The sequence below is a fragment of the Ischnura elegans genome, chromosome 8, assembly GCF_921293095.1.
Source record: "Ischnura elegans chromosome 8, ioIscEleg1.1, whole genome shotgun sequence".
In the NCBI taxonomy this organism is placed as follows: Eukaryota; Metazoa; Arthropoda; class Insecta; order Odonata; family Coenagrionidae; genus Ischnura; species Ischnura elegans.
Window position 1 is genome coordinate 54,157,457 of NC_060253.1, and position 20,018 is coordinate 54,177,474.

Genomic DNA, 20,018 nt, shown 5'->3' on the forward strand with positions numbered 1-20,018 from the left:
ACTTATAAACTTATTACGAATCAACCCAATTATAGATTAAAAGGAGTTATTTGTGATAAAAACACTTATCAGCTGAGAGATAATTAAATAATCTATATTATTATTATTAATATCTTCTTATTCCCTCTTGATAATTTGCAAGTTTTTTTCGCAGTGAGCGGGCCAGGTCATTTTAAACTGTTTTGTTGTCCAGTTATTCTGCAGAAAGTAACCTTCGGACAATATGACTTGTGTCCAGGATGACTGATTTTGTATTTTTCACTGTATGCTTTCCGGTTATAGTTTTTTAATTAATGTAGTACTTCACATGCTGTAATTCCTGTTGTTGTTATGACTAATGGGCATAATTCCACCGACTGCATTGTCCACATGGCTTTAATCTCTGGAGCAAGTTGTTCGTATTTATTTATTTTGAAGGAGTGTGCATTCTGTACATTGCGGTTTAGTAGGTTTTGATTGGAATTGGTGAAGGTGGATGAATTCTGTTACTTGGGAAGCAGGATCACTGGCGACGGGAGAAGCAAAAAAGAAATTATAGGCAGAGTAGCTCAAGTGAAGATCATTCCACCAAAAGAGAGACCTGCTTACAGTGGGAAACTTGAATATAGAAGTAAAGAAACAATTTATAAGAACTTACATTTTGAGTGTGCTCCTATTCGGAAGTGTGGCGTGGACAATGACCGCAGCGGAGAAAGCAAGGATAGAGGCCTTCGAAATGTGGAGCTACAGAAGAATGATAAGGATCAAATGGACCGATTTAATAATGATTTAATAATATTATTATTATTATTATTATTTTTGTTAGTATCATTATGATTGTTGTTAAACCCCAGGTTACCTACAGTAGCTCATTATTTTCAGCCATAGACCCGTATTTTATATTGTTTTTAAAAAGTCTTAAGCATTTTTTTCTTCGTTCGCAGCGTTAACGTCCTGAACATCATGTATTCGTCACTCAGTCTATCCAACTCCATTTGGACATGCTCTGCGCTTGCCATGTGGTTCTCTTGATCTTTCGACCCGCTTGCTCTCCCTTCCGCGTCGGAGAAACTCTCGCGATTGCAACATGTTCCGTGTGGTATCGAGCGAGGGCGTCAGTCCCGAAAAAGGTACAGATGGCAGTGAGCACCGCGGTAGAGTGCCCCCTTGTGCTTTCCCGAAAATTAAATGCTCCAGCCGCGTGTGTGTGTGGGTGGGGGGAAAGAAACGGTCATAAGAGTTATCACTTCAAAAAAAAGGAAAAAATACACTACTACATTCATTGAACAAGATGGCATAGGTTAAAAATGTTTGACGAATGCATTACATTGTTTTAATAAGTAATTTTGATGGAATATGATTTTATGCTTTCCCGGCGAATTATGTAGGTAAACTATTCTCGGGATTCCCACCGCGTTAATTCTTTCATAACGGCCAACGTTTCAATCTCCGTCTCGGCGCTCATCATCAGGGCTGAATGCTGATTTATTTAAATTTTTGGTTGCTAAGTCACATTCTTACAATAAATTTGGTTAAATAAAAATATTAAAAATATATATTATAATAAAATAAAAAGAATTATGCCAGTTCTTATATGGTACATATTTGAAACGTTGTCCGTTATGAAAGAATTAACCCGGTGGGAATTCTGAGAACAGTTTACCCACAGTAATATTGATGATTAACACTTTAGAGACCAGATTTTTTTCGAACTTACCTCCTTTAGCCGGGTAAATTTACCAGCAAGCTTTATTTTTTTAGTCAACTGTAATTTATTTATTTACTCAATAACTGACGCAAATGAAAAGACAATCGAGTTTAATCCATCGTCTACCAATGTAATCAGTGCTTAAACGAAGTAGTTACGATGTATTATCACTGTTGGCATAGAACGGCAGAATGTAGAAAACATGAAATAACTCGTGACCCGCTCGCAATGTGTTAGTACAATTAACATTTTTTATTGAGATAAATCAGTATTAGTGAGTTAGCACGTTAATTCAACAGTCCGCTACTTCCTTATGTGATATGTCTTCCCTAGTTCGTAGACGGAGATATTCCTTTATAATCCATGAAGTCATACACTGATGGATAGTCCCTTCTTGTTGTCAAGGTATTATTAACTACTTCAAATGTTGACTGTGCTGCAAAAGCACGTATTCTGTGGAAACAGTAAACTATCCAGGAGAGAGTCAAACACTCGACCTTCGATATGGGAGGCTAGGATTTCAACTCCCCCTCCACCGAAGCAGACGAAAATTCATTCCGCATATGCCGGGAATCCAACCCAAACTGCTCGCGTTGCAGCTGAGAATTCTATCCCTGAGACACTGATACGCAGGTAAAGAGTTTAATTTTTCTATCTATCAATATTTATTCTCAACCAGTATATAAGATGGAAAAATAAAAATAAAACATTGGAAAATAGAAATGCACGAGTGTCAATTTTTTCTATCTAGAGGGAAGTTAATGGTATTGATGATTCCCATAAATAGTTTTTAGCAAATAATTTCTGTCGCTGTCAGTATATCCACACGGATATAAGTACGGATACCGAGGCACGAGTGTAAGTGCTCTTAAAATTTCACGGTACAAGATCCAGTGATTCGGCCTGTACGAAAATATACGTGCAGCGATAAGATTTCTCTTCATATCGTTTTAAGAATATTCAGCGTATTGCGAATATGTTTTGCTTCTACGTGATCCAAAAAAGAGGTAGGTTTTCTAAAAAACGTTTTTACGCCACAAATTCGAAACTCTAATCACCGATGGCGGCACTGAAGGCAGTGACGTAATTTGCCAACATGGCTGACGCATCGAGGATATTGTTGTGATCGTTGTGATAATAACATAGGCGTAATAGGATGAATCGTCGAACCACTGCGATAATTAAAGTAGAAAATATCAAGGAAGATTTTTCTTGGCTTTGAGGAGGTATTTCAATTCCTATAAGCAACGACAAATAGCAGTTAAGATTTAGTAATTAATAAATTTTAGCTGAAATATCCTCTACTGTCTCACAGTTATTATTCAAAGTGTTCCCAATGACCATAAATGCGTGACTACGATTAAAAACACTATTATTAGCAGGCTAGAAAAGATAAAGTGCAATGCGTCGGTCTCCCAAGTGCATTAAACAAGCAAACTACCGTCCCAGTAAATGATGAATTGTAGCGATGAATGACAACTGAAAGGAATTTCATATGAATATGAATGCATAAAATATATTGCTTACGACGTTTGGATAGCATAATACCAAAAATATAATTAGAAAAATCGGTAAATTCCCAGAAACACCAATGATTTGTCAACGTGGTTTCCTTAGGGAATCGATTGGTACCCTCGGGGCTCTATTTCCGAATTTGGCCAATAGTTGGCGTATTGCTTGTCTGGATTCTCGAATAGAAATTTTGTCTCCTCCATCCTCCTCATAGTGTACCTCTCTTTTATCGAGATATGTCAGATGGCTTGTGTCTTGCGTTCTCCCGACACTGTTCCACCATCTTCTTTTGTGTTCGCCCCATCCAAAATGAGAATCGTAAGATATTCGGAGAGCAGCATGAAAGGACGGTGATACTGCGCGGGGAAGCGACATAAGGACGCCTTATGGGCTGCGTCGGTTTCCCCAGAGACAAAAGCAATTGGACATGCGTGTATTGAGCGGCGTGGGAGGGTTTGGTTTTTTGGAGGGAGTATTTGAGCTAGGCGAGGGTGCAGGAGAGGGTCGATTTAAACTTTAAAGTCGTAAATTAGGTCGCGTTTGTATTAAAAAGTGCGCCCTTTCATCAAATACGTGGCTCTCGCATTTATTTATTCCCACACCGCCGAAAACAGCATCAAATTGGGGTAAAAAAAAATTGGGTTTTTCTAACAAGTTAACATCCATATCCTGCTGATGGTTTCCAGCGATAATTTATGGAACTTGCCAAACATTTTGAGTGAATAAATTATACTTTGTTTTTCCGCAGAATTTTTTTCATTAAATGACGATCATGGTTTCGACGCATAACGCCATCTTCTGATACCAAAATCAACGTGGTCTGTCTGAGTCAGCCTGGTTACCCGATGTTAACTGTCATTTAATGAAAAAAATTCTGTGGAAAAACAATTATGTGCTCGTATCGTACCCGGGGCCTAAGGCGGGAGCGGCGAGCGGCCGGCGGCGAGCGGGAAGCGGCGTGAGCGGCGCCGCTCTGAAATCGGTCCTCATTCAGTTGCGTGTAAATCTATTGAGGGTGAGTACGATATGTTTGAGCGGCGAGCGACAGTGAGCGGCGCCGCCCAGTGCCGCTCATGGTTCCAAGTCCAGACCGATTTCTTTTCCACTGCCGCTCGCCGCTCAGTAGATTCATCCTTCAGTGTAGTTGAAAATATAAGCAGAGAAACATCAAAGTAGTGAGAATACGGCCAAACAAAGGAAGACTGAAGTTAGGAAAGGTGAGAAACCTGAGCGGTTGGAAAATTGCCACTCGTATTGTATAGCCACCGCTGCCGCTCACGTGCCGCTCAGGTTGCCGCTCGCCTTCCGTCGCTCGTATCGTACCCAAAACCTTAACCGTTGAAACCATTGTCGTGATTTAAAAAATTATCTGGAAAAACATGATTTAATAACTCAAAATATTCATGTCCTCGATAGAAACAATTTACCCAGACTAGGTTCGAACCAGTAGCGTAGCCAGGGTTTTCGTTCGGGGGGGAGGTCCAAAATCAGAGATAAAAATTTTAGAAAAATAAAGTACTAAGTAGAGGGTTTTAAACTAATTTTAAAACTTTTAATATCGAAAAAACTTCATTTGTCAAAGAAATCTTTTGTATAATCATTTTTTTCAATGTTTGGTATTCTTTTATGAAGCAAGGTAACTGTGTTTTTATATTTCGGGGGGGGGGGGGGGGGGGGAGGGGTCCGGACCCCCTGGACCCCCCTCGCTGCGCCAGTGGCTCGAACTCACGACCTTCTGTACGATAAGAAAGATCTCTACCCCGCCGCCGCCGATGCCGGCAAAATGTCAACCTAAATTTCTGAAATTTAACCGTAAATAAATTTTAAGTATTTTTTACCAGGCTAATTTTTTAAAACTTTATCCTCTCGGTATTTCCGAATTATTTTACGATAAAGTATCACCATATTGAATATATCCAAATTAAAAGGCGTCATTCTTATACCCTTGCAAATTCACAATTAGTATATGTTTTTCCTTGTTGAACTAAAGATAAAGACGAGGCCTTTTAAAGTTTACGTAAAAAAAATTGAAAAAACTTTGTCAAGTATCGAAAAAAGTAAACCAAAATTACTTGAAACTTAAACTGTTTGTGTGTTATTCTATCACCAATCCCTTTTTCATTCAGCCCAATAAATTAAACCCCACCGATGCAGAAACAATCGGCTGAAATTGCTACGCATTTTATCGGTCGCTAAACAGGTTTCCTCATCTATTCTCAAAGTAAAGGTAAAAAGGGAGAATATGCATTAGCTTCTGCTTTTTCGACCAATATTGAATGACTCTCCACTACCCTGTTCTACTCCTGACCATCCTGTGAGTATAGGAACCATGTTGATTCGCTGGTTGTCTCGATAGCATTGACTTTCACAAGCATTGAGTTTTACTAGAAGTGGTGAGTTTGTTTACTTTTATGCCGTCCATTACATCATGATCTTCTCTTTCAAAAGGAGGAAAGGAAAGTGTAGGACAAATGGCACTGCTATGTGATTATATTTGTAGTCAAACGGAGGTACTAGCCTTCAATTTGCGGGTATAAAAGGGGCGTGCAACCATGTTCTCTTGGGCAGTTCTCTTTTGTGTACTCCTTGTGCGGGGACCATCTGAAGTCCGTCGTTGGAAGAAGAGTCGAAGCCGCTTCTAAGCAGTTCACCGGCAGTTCACAGGTACAACTGGTGTCTATTCTTCTTTCTCATAGCTTTCTCAGCGCGCGATCTCAATCGTCCATATGTTTTGTTGTAATTTCATTTGTTAGGATATTTCTGGATTCTTTCCGTATCGCTATGATTTGGTTGATACTGAAGACCGTATTGTGTTTCACTTAGCATGAGCATTCAATTTGTTTGTTTATTCCTGTGCCACCGAAAACAGCTCCATTGGCTAGGGATGTGCGAGTACTCGAAAATTCGAATAGTTGGTACTCGACTCGAGTATTTCGAGTAGCATTACGAATGTCGAGTCGAGTGTTTTCGATTACAGAGCTGCCGAGGACAGTAAGTTCAGAAATATGCCGACAGGAAGCGCTATATTGAAGCATTATGAAAATGGTGCAAATGATTTTACTCACTGCTCTATCTTACAGTTTGGATACATATATATCAATTAAATTTACCATATATTACCACAGGCTAATTCATTTAAATTGTGCTTATGGAACTATTGGATGGCATAATTTTCATTCATTTCCTAATTCTGACTCAATTGTCATAAACACCTATCGTTATCTTTTCCGTTTAACATCAACCTAAGCATTCAGAATAGAAAATTTACAATGGAATTTGAATGATGAGAAAAAGTTTTGTCATATATTATCATATTGCCAGATCCAGAAATGACCGAACAGGACTCGACTCCATACTCGCGAGTAGTTTTCAATTGGACTCGAGATCAAAAAGCTTTATTCGCACAGCCCTACTATTGGCCTTTTACTTCTATTTATAAACTGTTTACTGTTCTTCTTCTACTGTTACTTCTACTGTTTTTCTGTTGGTTTTCCCTAGGAAGAAATTAGTATCCAATTAATGGTTTGAGGCGTAACTTTGTGAAAGCGTAACATTATGAAAATGAAAAAGAATAAACTTTGTGCTTTCACATGAAATATTTATTCACACATTTACACGACCATGGTTTCAACGTAAGACGTACGAAGAGGCGTAGAAGAGGCGACGCAACGTAAGAAGAGCACCTGATGATGACGTCTTACGTTGAAACCATGGTCGTGTAAATATGCGAATAAATATTTCACGTGAAAGAACAAAGTTCCTTCTTTTCCATTTTCCAAAATTAATATCACTTCCAGAACAATCAATCTGGCTTCTCTTTGAAGTGAACTTTGTAGGATATGTCGACCGAAAATCCAAGGACTGAAAAAAGTCTCGTCCTTTCTCTGGAAGTCTCATCATAAAAGTGGCTAGAGATTCGTCGCGTGTCGAAATCAGAGAAAGAATTCGTGGAGCGTGGAGCAACGGGATGTCCAAATGGAATACATCCGTCCTTTTGACCAGGGATTCAGAAATAAAGACACCGCTGAGCAAAGCACATCGCAGAGCCGTGACAAATTTTGAAGAAACTCATACGGAGCAAGTGCGTGGTATCGCTGCTGCACTGCTTGATGACTCAAGTAGAACAGACTCATATCATGCTTCAAATGCTATTTTTAGTTCCCAGAAGAAAGAAGCTTTTCGGAGCAATTTTGCTCCCTCCACGTGCGGTGCTTGCCTAGAGAATACCAGTTCAGGGATGTACGAGTACTCGAAAATTAGAGTCGAGTCGAGTAGTTGGTACACGACTCGAGTGATTCGAGTAGTTTTGGTTACAGAGCTGTCGAGGCCAGTAAGTTCAGAAATCTGCCGATAGGAAGGGCTATCATGAAACATTACTACAACGGTGCAGAGGCTTTAACCCTTTCTAACCCAGAGCTGCTTCTGGAAGACATCAAATTTCAAGATTTTTCATTATGAAAACTTGAAAATTTTGCACTCAATCATAATTATCATGGGAGCCAAATATTTCGTCAATAAAATTTACACCACAAAATAATGCGTAGTTTAGATGTTTCCTAAAAGTAGCAGAAAATTTGTAACTGTTTTACGGAAAGGAATATTAAAATGAGAATAAGTTGTGGCATATATATTAAGATATTGCCAGATCCAGAAATGACCAAACTCGACTCGACTCGATACTCACGAATAGTTTTAAACTCGACTCGAGATCGAAAAGCACCACTCGCTCATCTCTATACCATTTTATGCTCATTTTAGCCGTTCATTTAGCTGTAATACATTATCATCTCTACACATATCACGATATGTTGCACCCTGTGTCTTCATTGCATTAAATATGTGTACGGTTTATCTGAGCGGTTTTCGGCCCGCCTGGTGAATATTATGTAAATAAATTGAGTTTCCATCCGGATATTAGAAGTTATCTCCAAAATGTTTCGTTTGTTTGCTCCGCTGCCGTCTTCATGACTGAAGTGATACTTTTTATCTCGTTTGATGACGGGAAAAAACCACCGTATAGTTAATCAGCGGATACTCACGCCTTTCATGTCTAAACGGATTGGGTTAAAAATACAAGGCTTTTAAATGATGGCATCAGAATTATGGTCTCATTTGGAAATTTTCACGGAGGCTATAATTCCTTACCTTTGGGAATATGAAATCGTTTCACAAAACTTTTTGAACCATTCTGTCAGAGAATTTAAATGCAGTGATGACCACTGACGGCTATGTATTTCCATAAAAATTTCCTAATCGATTTTATTAGACAGTAGATAAGTGTTTTATGAAGAGGATAAATTTGTACCTGTCATCATGTATTATGTCACCTACCTAAAAATGGACGAACATTTTCTATTGGAAGCAATCTATAATAGGGTAGTTTCTTTCATCAAAGTAAACGAAATGCATTGATTGCGATTCCTCACCCACCATTAGTGTACTCATAATATACAAATTATTTGGTTTTATAAATCCCAGTTCAGTAGAATGGTAACGGTCAATTTTAACCTCATGTGAAAAAGGCCAGATTGGTGCCCATGCGATGCCACTCCACGTGACGTCACAGGGACCTAGTTTCCAAACGAGTAGATAGGAGTTTTACATAGTCTGAGATTACCAATTCATGCATAAGGCACAGAGCTCAGGGAGACATCTCATTATAATCACACATTAAAAATACCGGTATTTATGCATTTTCCGGGCTCCCGACTTTTTGCGATTTTTTTTCGGCCAATACATCCATAACAGTGTCCTGATTACGGAAATGATAATTTTTTGTGGCGGAAAAGCCGGGAAATTACCTAAAAAGCGAAAAAATCGGAGAAAAAAAATTCCAAATTAAGTGGTCATTTGAGTACTCAAAATGTTTGTAATATTATAGCAAACACATTCGTGCAAATATTTTTAAAATCGAATGTAAAATAAGCTCATTATTACGAATTACAAGCTGGAACTACTTTCTGGTACTGCACCGCGCGCAGCGATTCCTCGCTTACACCGCGAAATACGAATATGCCAAAGAGCATTCAGTATCAATTATGGCCTCCACTTCGGGTACCAATTTAACAGAGCGCTGCACTGGATGTAAAGTTCCATTTTTCGAGAGCACGTCTTGGAAGAGAGAAGAAGTCATCAAGTTTTGCATCGACCACGGTGTCTTTAAGTCATCAATATCTTGTGATCGGTGCGGACACGAGTGCCAACTAAATTTAGAAAACCTCAATTTTCGGTGCTATAGTAAAGTGTCCCATTCAAAGAAGGCACCAAAAAAGTGCGCATTTAAACAATCTGCCCTTAAAGGCTCATTTTTTGAAAACGCCCATCTACCGCTGGACGCATATATGAAACTGATTTCTGTTCTTCTACACCTTAAGCCACCACGACAAGAGTTTCTGCAGCGGGAATTGGGGATCACAGCACATACCGTTGTGGATTGGTACTCGTTCTGCCGAGAGGTATTTATTGACCACTCCTTAACGAACAGTACCAAATTAGGTGGACATAACATCGTAGTAGAAATTGATGAAGCTAAATTTGGAAAAAGGAAACACAATCGTGGCCGCATAGTGGACGGACAGTGGGTTTTCGGTGGCATCGACCGTAGCACTCGCCACTCCTTCTTGGTGCCAGTTGAAACGCGAGATTCGGAAACATTGTTACGCATCGTGAAGGAGTGGGTTCTGCCGGGCACAACAATTATTAGTGACTGCTGGAAGGCCTATGATTGCCTCTCCACAGAAGGATTTCATCACCTTCAGGTTAATCACACATACAATTTTGTTGACCCAGAAACTGGTGCCCACACCAATACCATCGAAAGGCAGTGGCGTGAGGTCAAGAGTACTATTCCGAGATTTGGTGTAAAGAAGTATCATTTCATTGGATATCTGGCGGAGTATATGTTTAAAGTGAAGTACCCACAGCCGCATGACCGCCTACACAATTTTTTTGTTGCGGCCGCAGATTTATATACTCCGAAACTTTGAAAAAAGGTCAGTGGGTAATAATTCCTCCTTAATTATATAAAATCTGGGTATTTAAGCAGTTTCCGGGAAAAGTGATTTACCCACTTCTACCTCCCACTTTGTTATGTATTGGACCAGCTCGAAGGATATTTTTTTCTAGTTGAGCAGCCCGTACATGTGCCCGAAAAGTGATTTACCCACTTCTACATCCCACTTTTTTATGTATTGGACCAGCTCGAAGGATATTTTTTTCTAGTTGACCAGCCCTTACATGTTCCCGGAAAGTGATTTACCCACTTCTACCTCCCACTTTTTTATGTATTGGACCAGCTCGAAGGATATTTTTTTCTAGTTGACCAGCCCGTACATGTGCCCGGAAAGTGATACAAGTCGGAAATACGGTGATTTCTACGTGAAAACCTTGCCCTGATCCAACCCAAACCCACCTCGGCTTATTCGTATTTCGCGGTGTACGCGAGGAATCGCTGCGCGCGGTGCAGTACCAGAAAGTAGTTCCAGCTTGTAATTCGTAATAATGAGCTTATTTTACATTCGATTTTAAAAATATTTGCACGAATGTGTTTGCTATAATATTACAAACATTTTGAGTACTCAAATGACCACTTTATTTGGAATTTTTTTTCTCCGATTTTTTCGCTTTTTAGGTAATTTCCCGGCTTTTCCGCCACAAAAAATTATCATTTCCGTAATCAGGACACTGTTATGGATGTATTGGCCGAAAAAAAATCGCAAAAAGTCGGGAGCCCGGAAAATGCATAATTACCAAAATACCTATGTTCGGAAAGTTTCCTTCGTTTGATAGGGGAATAATAATCCTTATTTAAGCCAAGCGCTACCTGCTAGCATGGTACTCAGCGCTACCTGCTAGCAGCCTGCGTCGCGTCGTATCAGCGCTCAAGCCTCTCCCCAAGGTCACCTCACACGCCGACAGCTGAAACCAGAAATACGTCACACGGAATTTTCCCATCATTCCTACTTAGCCGTCGCGTTTTCGTGCGCTTGAAATTTTTCAGTTTTCATTTAATCGCGAAAAATAGATATCGTCATTCGAAAATCTAACAATAAGAGCGTGAAATGCGCACTCCAGGAGTAATAGTCTTTCGATTTAGGCAATAAAAAAATATAGGAAATCACCCTATTGGATTAGTTTGGTGGATAGGCAATTACTGCGAATGATATTATGAATGACAAAAAATTTAAATTTCGTCCAAACTCAGTAGTCTATTCTTTCAAGCTCTAAAATCGTGCCCATGAATTTTACGAAAATTATTTGTTTTGAATTTCGTAACAACGAACCAAAATTGGAAAACAGCTTTGGTCACAAATAGTTAGCCGAGGGGTACCATAGGGAATATTTTGCCTTAGATAAGATGCATGCAAAATATTTTTGCTCAGGGTTTAAAGTTTCCACTACACCCGGTTGAATAAATGAGTTTTATGAACATCTTTGGGAACTCTCTGTTGGTTTGTATTTAATCTCCATATTGGCAAACGTTCGTTTGGCATATTTCCTTACCGACGTTGCTAAAAAATAGTTCTATAAATGTATAAAGTAGGCGATGGATCGGAAAATACAAAGAATAAGATCATTTTCAAATTACTTCAAGATCATCATCATCATAAGTCTTAAACCCTAAGATTGGTTTGACGCAGCTCTCCATTCCACTCTCCTATCCGCTAACCTTTTTAAAGCGACGTATTTCTTCTCTTTTACATTCTTCATAACCTGTCCTATGTATCTCATTCGGGGCCGTCCTTTGCCCTTTTTCCCTTCCATCTGTCCTTCTAAAATTGCTTCCATCAGGCTATCCTGTGTCATAATGTGGCCAACTAAGTTTTCCCGTCTTCTGCTGTCGGTTTTTGGAAGACTTCTCTTTTCTCCCACTCTTCTTAGCACGCCCTCATTACTTACACGGTCTATCCATTTAATCTTCATCATTCTTCGGCAGCATAACTTTTCGAGTTCTTCCACTCTTGACTTCTCTGCTGCCGTCAATGTCCAAGCCTCGCTGCCATAGAGTAATATACTCCATATGCAGGTTCTGATGAATCGCTCCCTCAGTTTATATTGCTTTAAAAATACTTGACGATGAACAAAAAAATGGCCAAAGAGCCTATTGTAATATGGGAAGCTCTCGGAACCACGTGCGATAGTTAGCGGGTTGAGATGCGCCCTTGCCTTCGGAGCTTGATTTCAGCTTGGTCCATCGCGTATTTCTTTTTTTTCTTTCATTAGGGCGTTCCATCGCGAGGAGGCGAGAGAAAATGGTGGTCGGAACACGTGCTGACTCTGTTCCCTTCCGGTGGTCCCCTCTTCAATTATCTCCTGGCTCTCCATCCGTGAAATTCTTAGCATGAAAAAAACGCCCCATCGGCATTTTGCTCAGGCGGGTGTCCGCCTCGACTTAATAAACTGGAAGCGAGCTTGAGAAAACATTTTGGAGAGGGAGACCATAACTGAGTACTGAGGAATAACGTCTCTCATTCATTCTCGCAAAGATGACGCAGGCGTTTAGACTTTGCCCCTCGTCGTGTGATTTTAAAACATAGCTTAAATCCTTTTCAAAATTGTTGGCTTTCATAGAAAAATAAGCGCTACTCAACACCAACCACATTTTTTCCCTTGCAATGATGCTGGATTAACAATCCTGGATTAACTTGCAGGCTCGCGTGGATTCAACAGTGGTTATTTGATAGTGAAATCTAAAAAAGAACTCTTTAATTCCACAAAAATTATTGCATAAAAACTTTGTAATTCGACATGAATTTATATTTGCTTTTTTAACGCTAATTTTTACATTTTTATGTTAATTTTTACATTTTATTATGTTAATTCGATTTCATGGAGTCAATACCGAAACAACGAATCATTATATCAATAGGTTATTGAGTTTTCTGGGAGTCAAGTATAGGTATTAATAACAATTTTTATCCCATGCAGTCTACGATTCTGCACTATCTTGCAGGCTCGCGTGGGTGTGATAAAGGTTGGTAATTTCTTAATTCGGAATTCAAGCAGGTTATTTAAGAGCATTGTTGTGTGGCGAGGAATTATAAAATGGGAAGTATTTAGAATCAGTTGTGTTTATGAGTGGGCCTCTGGCTTATTCGTTTTTTTTCCGGATTAATTCCACGTGTATTTTTCTCTTTAAGCGGTATTTCGATGGACCTCCTTATAGCTTAAGAATCTGAGCTTTTCCCGGTGAATATCATGGATGAAAGCTTCTCGGGTTTCCAACCGGGTCAGGGTCTGCAGTGTGTAGGCCGACGTTTCGTTGGGACACTTTCCCAACATCCTCAGGGCTGATGATGCCGATGTCGCTGTGTTTCGATATTTATACCCTCCTCCTTCACCAAGGTGGTCTCTGATTGGTCCGGGAGTTTTCCTCCTTGCCCGTCCTACTTAATGCCAGGTTCCAAGCGCTACTTAGCAGTAGTCCTCGATCTCTATTGATGTTGTTTGGGTGAAGACGAATCTCTACGGCTTCTTTAGTTATACGACCGTAAAGGTGGGATTCAATTTTACGCGACACGACCGTATAATTAAAGAAGACGTAGAGATCCGTCTTCACCCAAACAACATCAATAGAGATCGAGGATTGCAGCTAAGTAGCGCTTGGAACCTGGCATTAAATAGGACGGGGAAGGAGGAAAAATCCCGGACCAATCAGAGACCACCTAGGTGAAGGAGGAGGGTATAAATATCGAAACACAGCGACATCGGCATCATCAGCACTGAGGATGCTGGGAAAGTCTCCCAACGAAACGTCGGCCTACACACTGCAGACCCTGACCCGGTTGGAAGCCCGAGAAGCTTTCATCCCTCCTTATAGCTTATTTAAATTATCTGCACAGACATTCCTGATTCCCTCTTATTTCCACATAAAGAAAGACAGTCTCTGATGACAGAATTTTGAAATGCTTGTACTTCGTCTCCTCCACCATACCTTTACACTCTCTTTCAACCACACTTAATAGATATCCGTTCAATTCTGTTCATAATTATATCTCTCTTTTATGCTTTATAAGTGTGTGTGGCAGCAAAAGTTGTTTCCTCTTGTTGAAAGCTCTTTGAGCCATTTGCTTCAAATTTCTTACTTCTTTATTCCTTTTAGTATATCTTATTATCACTGACCCCAAGTCTTTGGATTCATTTTCTCATCGTACTTATTTTCCTTGCGCACTTATTTTTCTATTTAAATTCCACTCTTTTGTACTTCACATCCTCCACCATGCCTTTCCACTCACTCTTAACTAGACTCAAATCTCTTAGAGCATTCCCGTTCAATTATGCTCTTCTCTTCCCAATACTTTACCAAAATTGAATCCCACTTTTATTACTTAGAGCACCTCCGTAGATTTAACTAAAAATTATACCATCCAAATATTTCCTACTATTCGTCGTTATAAGAAAACCTCTGCGGTATCCAGTTTTTTTCTTCCTTTGCAACGAACCAGATTTTGCATCCCCATACATTTGCTCCTTTAAAAAAGTTTGATTTTCTTCGAGTGAGTGCTGGTTTTTGAGGCAGTAAAAGTTGTTTTTCTTCTTTTCGAAATCTCTTTAAGCCATTTGCATAAAATTTCTTACTTCTTTATTACATTCTCTTCTACATTCTTCTTACATTCTATTATTTTTATTCTCATTGACACTGACCTCAAGCCTTTGGATTCATTTGATCATCGAACTTTTTTACCTTACACAATTTGTTTACTGTTTAAATTTCACTCTCCTTTTTGTATCTAATTTAGGTATGACTTCCATGACGGGTTACTCACACATTTTTGTTGTCCTTGGTATCTCTGTCAACCAATGGGTGTCGCTACTTTGCGAAGGCGAGGCTATGACGCGCGAGATTGGAACTCGCTTAGGACGCAGAATGTAACGCACGGTCGGACTACTTCGTGGCATTTGAGCGTCATTGTCATTCATGCTTGCATCAGAGGTCATTTACCTTCATTGTTCTGTTTCGTGCTGGAATCGCAATGGTTCCCTGGCTACAAAAAATACCATTGTGTATCGGTTGAGGAACAACCTCATATCAAGTCGCAGATACTCTGCGTGAAATTTTAGTTAGGAATCAAGGCATGAGGACGTGATAATATCGTCTTCGGAGTTCCGTTTGGGAGTTGAAATGCCAAAATAAACCGTGATGAGGGTGGAGCCCGGGTTGCAAAAGATACGTAGGCACCAGCTCAATCGTACTCCGCACATTTTTCCTGCCTCGGTAGATAAGAACGTTTATTTTCCGCACTGTGTCCTAATCTGCGGGGACATGTCCGTATTCCGCACATTATCACCAACCCAAAAAATTGTTTTAAATTCTCCCAATAGATGGCACTAGTTTTAATTTTTTGACAAATATTTTTTAACAACTCTGGTGTTATTGATTTCATGATCGATACTAAAAATTCAAAAATAAAAATACATTATTACTATTATAGTATTCTACCGATTAAGTTAGGTTTCCATGGAGTACTCAAGAAGTGATCTGGGAGCCTCCCTTTCCTTCCAGCACTGCCTTCTTTAATTCACAGTAAGGCCTACTCTCTTTCAATCTATCTAAAAATCCTATTCTTTTCCTTCCCCTCCCTCGTTTCCCTAACATTCTACCCTCTAACACCATTTTCAACATCCACTCACCGCTAAGCACTAACTCCATCCATACCTTCTGTCTCCTCCGTATCTCATCTAAAAGCTGCCTCTCCTCGCCAACCATAAAAAAGATAAAAACACACTTAGAAAAAATGAACTAAAAAGTAAAAAATAAGCTTCTGATCATTCGGAGATAAAGCGTAAGGTTTAGATATTCTGCACGTAATTAACTTCTCATCTACAGTCATTTCCAATAAAGAGTCATCAAAGAAACAAAGAGCCTCAACTCAAAAGGCTAAAAGAAGAGAATAAGGCCCTTCACGAAGGGTTAACATCGTCTGAAGAGCCCAGGAGTGCTGAAAAGGCAAATGCTGAACGAGGCTCATCAGAAAATACCTAGTTGTTGCTGTATTAAACGTAATCAGCACCTACGCTTTTTTCTCCGAAGGATGCTTATTTTACGTTTTAATAGAGAATGTTATACTTGTGATGATCGGAACTGTGATATTCCAATTACTTCGTTACCTATGACTGCTACTTATTTGTAAGGACGAATTTGAACTGTGATTGCGATCACTGACGAGAATCACTCATACAAGTCAGCCGTGATTTGCGGCGCTGTTAATCCTATTTTATCAATTAAATTACTTAAAATATTTTACTATTACATTAATAAAAATTATTTAAAATATTTCTTGAGGAAATAGTTCTGATTCTGAGTTTATATGACGATAATAAAGTAAATTTGATATGGTGAAGGAATTTATAAGTGACAATCATTAAATTCTCGTCGACATACAGGGTGTGTCCTGAAAGTAGTAGGACTGAGTCGAGAACAAAAAATGTATTTCTCATATAGGTACATCGCTTCAAAAATCTTCAAAGTAGCCCCCTTGGGCATCGACACAACGCTGCCAGCGAGTTTTCCACGCAGCATACGCTTCCTGGAAGGCTGACTCCGGGATGTCCTTTACAGCACGCGTCACGGCCTTTTGGAGAGCTTCCACCAACCCGTGGTGACGCCCTTTCAGGGGGGTCTTGAGCTTGGGGAAGAGAAAGAAGTCCGGGGGGGCGATATCCGGGCTGTAGGGTGGGTTGCCACGCCGTGTTTCGCCAGGTAGTCAACGGCAATGAACGCGGTGTGGGCCGGCGCATTGTCATGATGAAGGATCCACGAAGCGGCGATGGCTGGTCGGATGCGGAAGATGCGTTTTCGCAGTATTTCCAGTACTTGCACGTAAAAAGCTGCATTAATGGTATGCCCTGGTGGCACAAACCACTGTGGATGACACCTTTCGAATCGTAGAAGCACATGATCATGGATTTTTGCTTCGATTTGGACATGCGAGCTTTTTTGGGTTTCGGCGATGTCGCTGTGTGCCATTCTGCACTTTGCCGCTTCGTTTCTGGGTCGTATTCAAACGTTCAGCGGTTGATCTGCTCATGGCACTATCCCCGTAAGCTGCCTTGATGAGTTCATGGGTCTACTTGCCGCTTTTCTCGAGTTTAACGCAGAATTTCACTGCGTAACGCTGCTCCACTTAACGTTCCATGACGCACCGTGACGAGGTCACTTGACAGAGGTCTGGAAGAAATACGATTCACACTCCGCAAGAGCTCAGAGCCGACTGCCGCACGTTCGCAGCGCTTTGTTAGAGTCCCTTCCACCACTTACAACCCAGAAAACTCCCGTCTGACCGTCCGCGTGTGTGGGAAAAAATCAGTCCTACTACTTTCAGGACACACCCTGTATTTGAACATATTTTATATTCAAACCGTTGGCTGCATTTTGCGTAAAGGATATCTTATTCATCTTTTATGATGACTAAGACTTCTTTTTTATGCGTAACATTGCTGCAGTTGGTTGCAGCCGAAGTTATCTTTATCGTATTCATAGTCGCAGTGATTTCGAGTCTTTAGCGATTTAGTCACTGCCAGTGATGGCTACTTCCTTCAATCACAGGTAGCGATATATCGCTCATCACTTGGTATGAGCCTGTTCACCGAATCCACAGTCAAAGTGATTTCCAGTATTAAGTCACCGGTAGAGACTGCTACGTTTCAGTAACAGTGATACAATCACAGTTAGTGATATATCGCTAATCACTTTATTATACTTTTTTTTGGAAATAGCGTGTTTTATTTTAAATGCTAAAACTTTATTTGCTTTTTAATTTCGCTCTCACAGAAATACGCCTCAGTCTTTGGCTGTGTGCCTGCTGAGTTGCGGGAGTGGAGAAGGGTTCCCCAGACGCAGATGAAAAAATTCTCCACGGCAGCTAGCCAGTGATGGGATTATTCAGGGGGATTGGAGTCGGGAGGCACAGCCGGCTGCCGGCGACTCTCTGGTGCTGTAATTCGGCGTTAATTGTATGAGTCGTCCATTTGAGTAGTAAGCAGTTGTCTCGGAGCCTGCCAGAATGCCTATTTCTTCCTATTTTATCTTTTCTCTCTCTCTCTTTCTTCTGATTTGCCTTCTCCTCTGCTCTCTCCGTGAAAACCGTGCTTTTTAGAAATCATCTCTCTGGCGATTAAATGCTTTTTCGAGTTAAAGAATCAGCGATAGTAATTTCCGTCACTCGCACCTTATGAGCTCGGTAAATATAGATAGAAAAAATATCAACATTAAAATAACATTAGGATCTCTCAATAATAACTCTTCGGCAGTTGAATATTTTTGAGGGGCAAATTATCACCAGTAGTAATTTCCGGATCTCATATCCTGTAAGTTTGGCAAATATAATGATATAGATAGAATATCAAAGTTAAAATAACATTATGATCTCTAGATAAAAGCTTAGAAAACTACTGTATGGAATAAACAATGAAAGAAAAAACTATTTCTGCGCTGAAAGCGCTAACCTTGAACTTAGTCATTCCGCCAAATTATCGTCACAAATCTAAGGCTAACGATATAAATAGACCGAGCGATTATGTAAACGTATATAATTTCTCAGAGGAATCATCCCAGACGAAAACGCATTCTTTTTTGCTCCTTAGTGCTTTTATCGCGTGAGAAACGATCTGATTTTTTAACACTACGCATGCGGATGACTTCTTAAGCAGAGAGAATGAGGGTTCGAGGGGAGCCCTTCAGGGATGCAACACACCGGGGCCGGGAACCAAGTCAGAGACTTATACGCCCGATCACCCGGGGAGGGGCTGGAGAGGAAGGAAAAAGGAAAGAGACGCCGCCGCGATAGGAGCCCGACGACTCCTCTGAGGTAGGATAGGTTCGGAAGGGATGAATTATTATGGTATTCTACCGATTAAGGTTGGTTTCCATGGAGTGCTAAAGAAGTGATTTGGGAGCCTCCCTTTCCTTCCATCGCAGCCTTCTTCAATTCACTCCCTTTCAATCTATCTGAAAATCCTATTCCTTTCCTTCCCCTTCCTCGTTTCCCTAACATTCTACCCTCTGACACCATTTTCAACATACCCTCTCCGCTAAGTATTCGCAAAAACACCTTAACGCTATAGAAGCGAAAAGGGACCAACTAAACAGCGAAACCAGGCAAAGCCATTACTATTCTAGCAATTTTGAAGATTATGACTTCTTAAGCAGTCGTATTGCCTCCCACACCTTGGAAAATGACTGCTTATACCGTCTCGGGGCCTATGACGGTTCTTTCGTTTCCCCACCCTGTCACCGCTGGGTAGAGGACTCTTTTCGGCCCGTCGTCAATTGAACCCCTAGCGTCGCTAAAGAAAGCAGTCGTTCTTGACGAATATATAAATACATAATGTAATATAAGGTATGGAGAATGACTGCTTAAGAAGCGAAGAAAGTTTTTTCAAGAAAAATTTTTTTCGCAGCAATATGATAATAATAGATATTGTACGGTAATCAGTCTTGTAAACATGAAATTAGCGAAATAATAGATTCGCCATTGAATGTGAACTCAAAATTTACACCCGCACTGAAATTGTTAATTAGCGTTGCCAAGAATCTCACTGATGATATAGCATCGAATCTATACCCGGATATATCCATTTCCAAAATGATTTATTCATATAATTTTTGTTTTTTTCCCGGCGAACAATTGAAGAAAATATTTCTCGGTTTTCACATCGAGTCAGATCCTCAATGTCTCCTTCCAACGTTTCGATGAGCAACTCTCCCATCATCTTCAGGGATTCAGGAATCCAATCATCGTTTGATTAGTTACCGTTGGATCAATCATTGGTTTCCTGAATCCCTGAAGATGATGGGAGAGTTGGTCATCGAAAGTTGGAA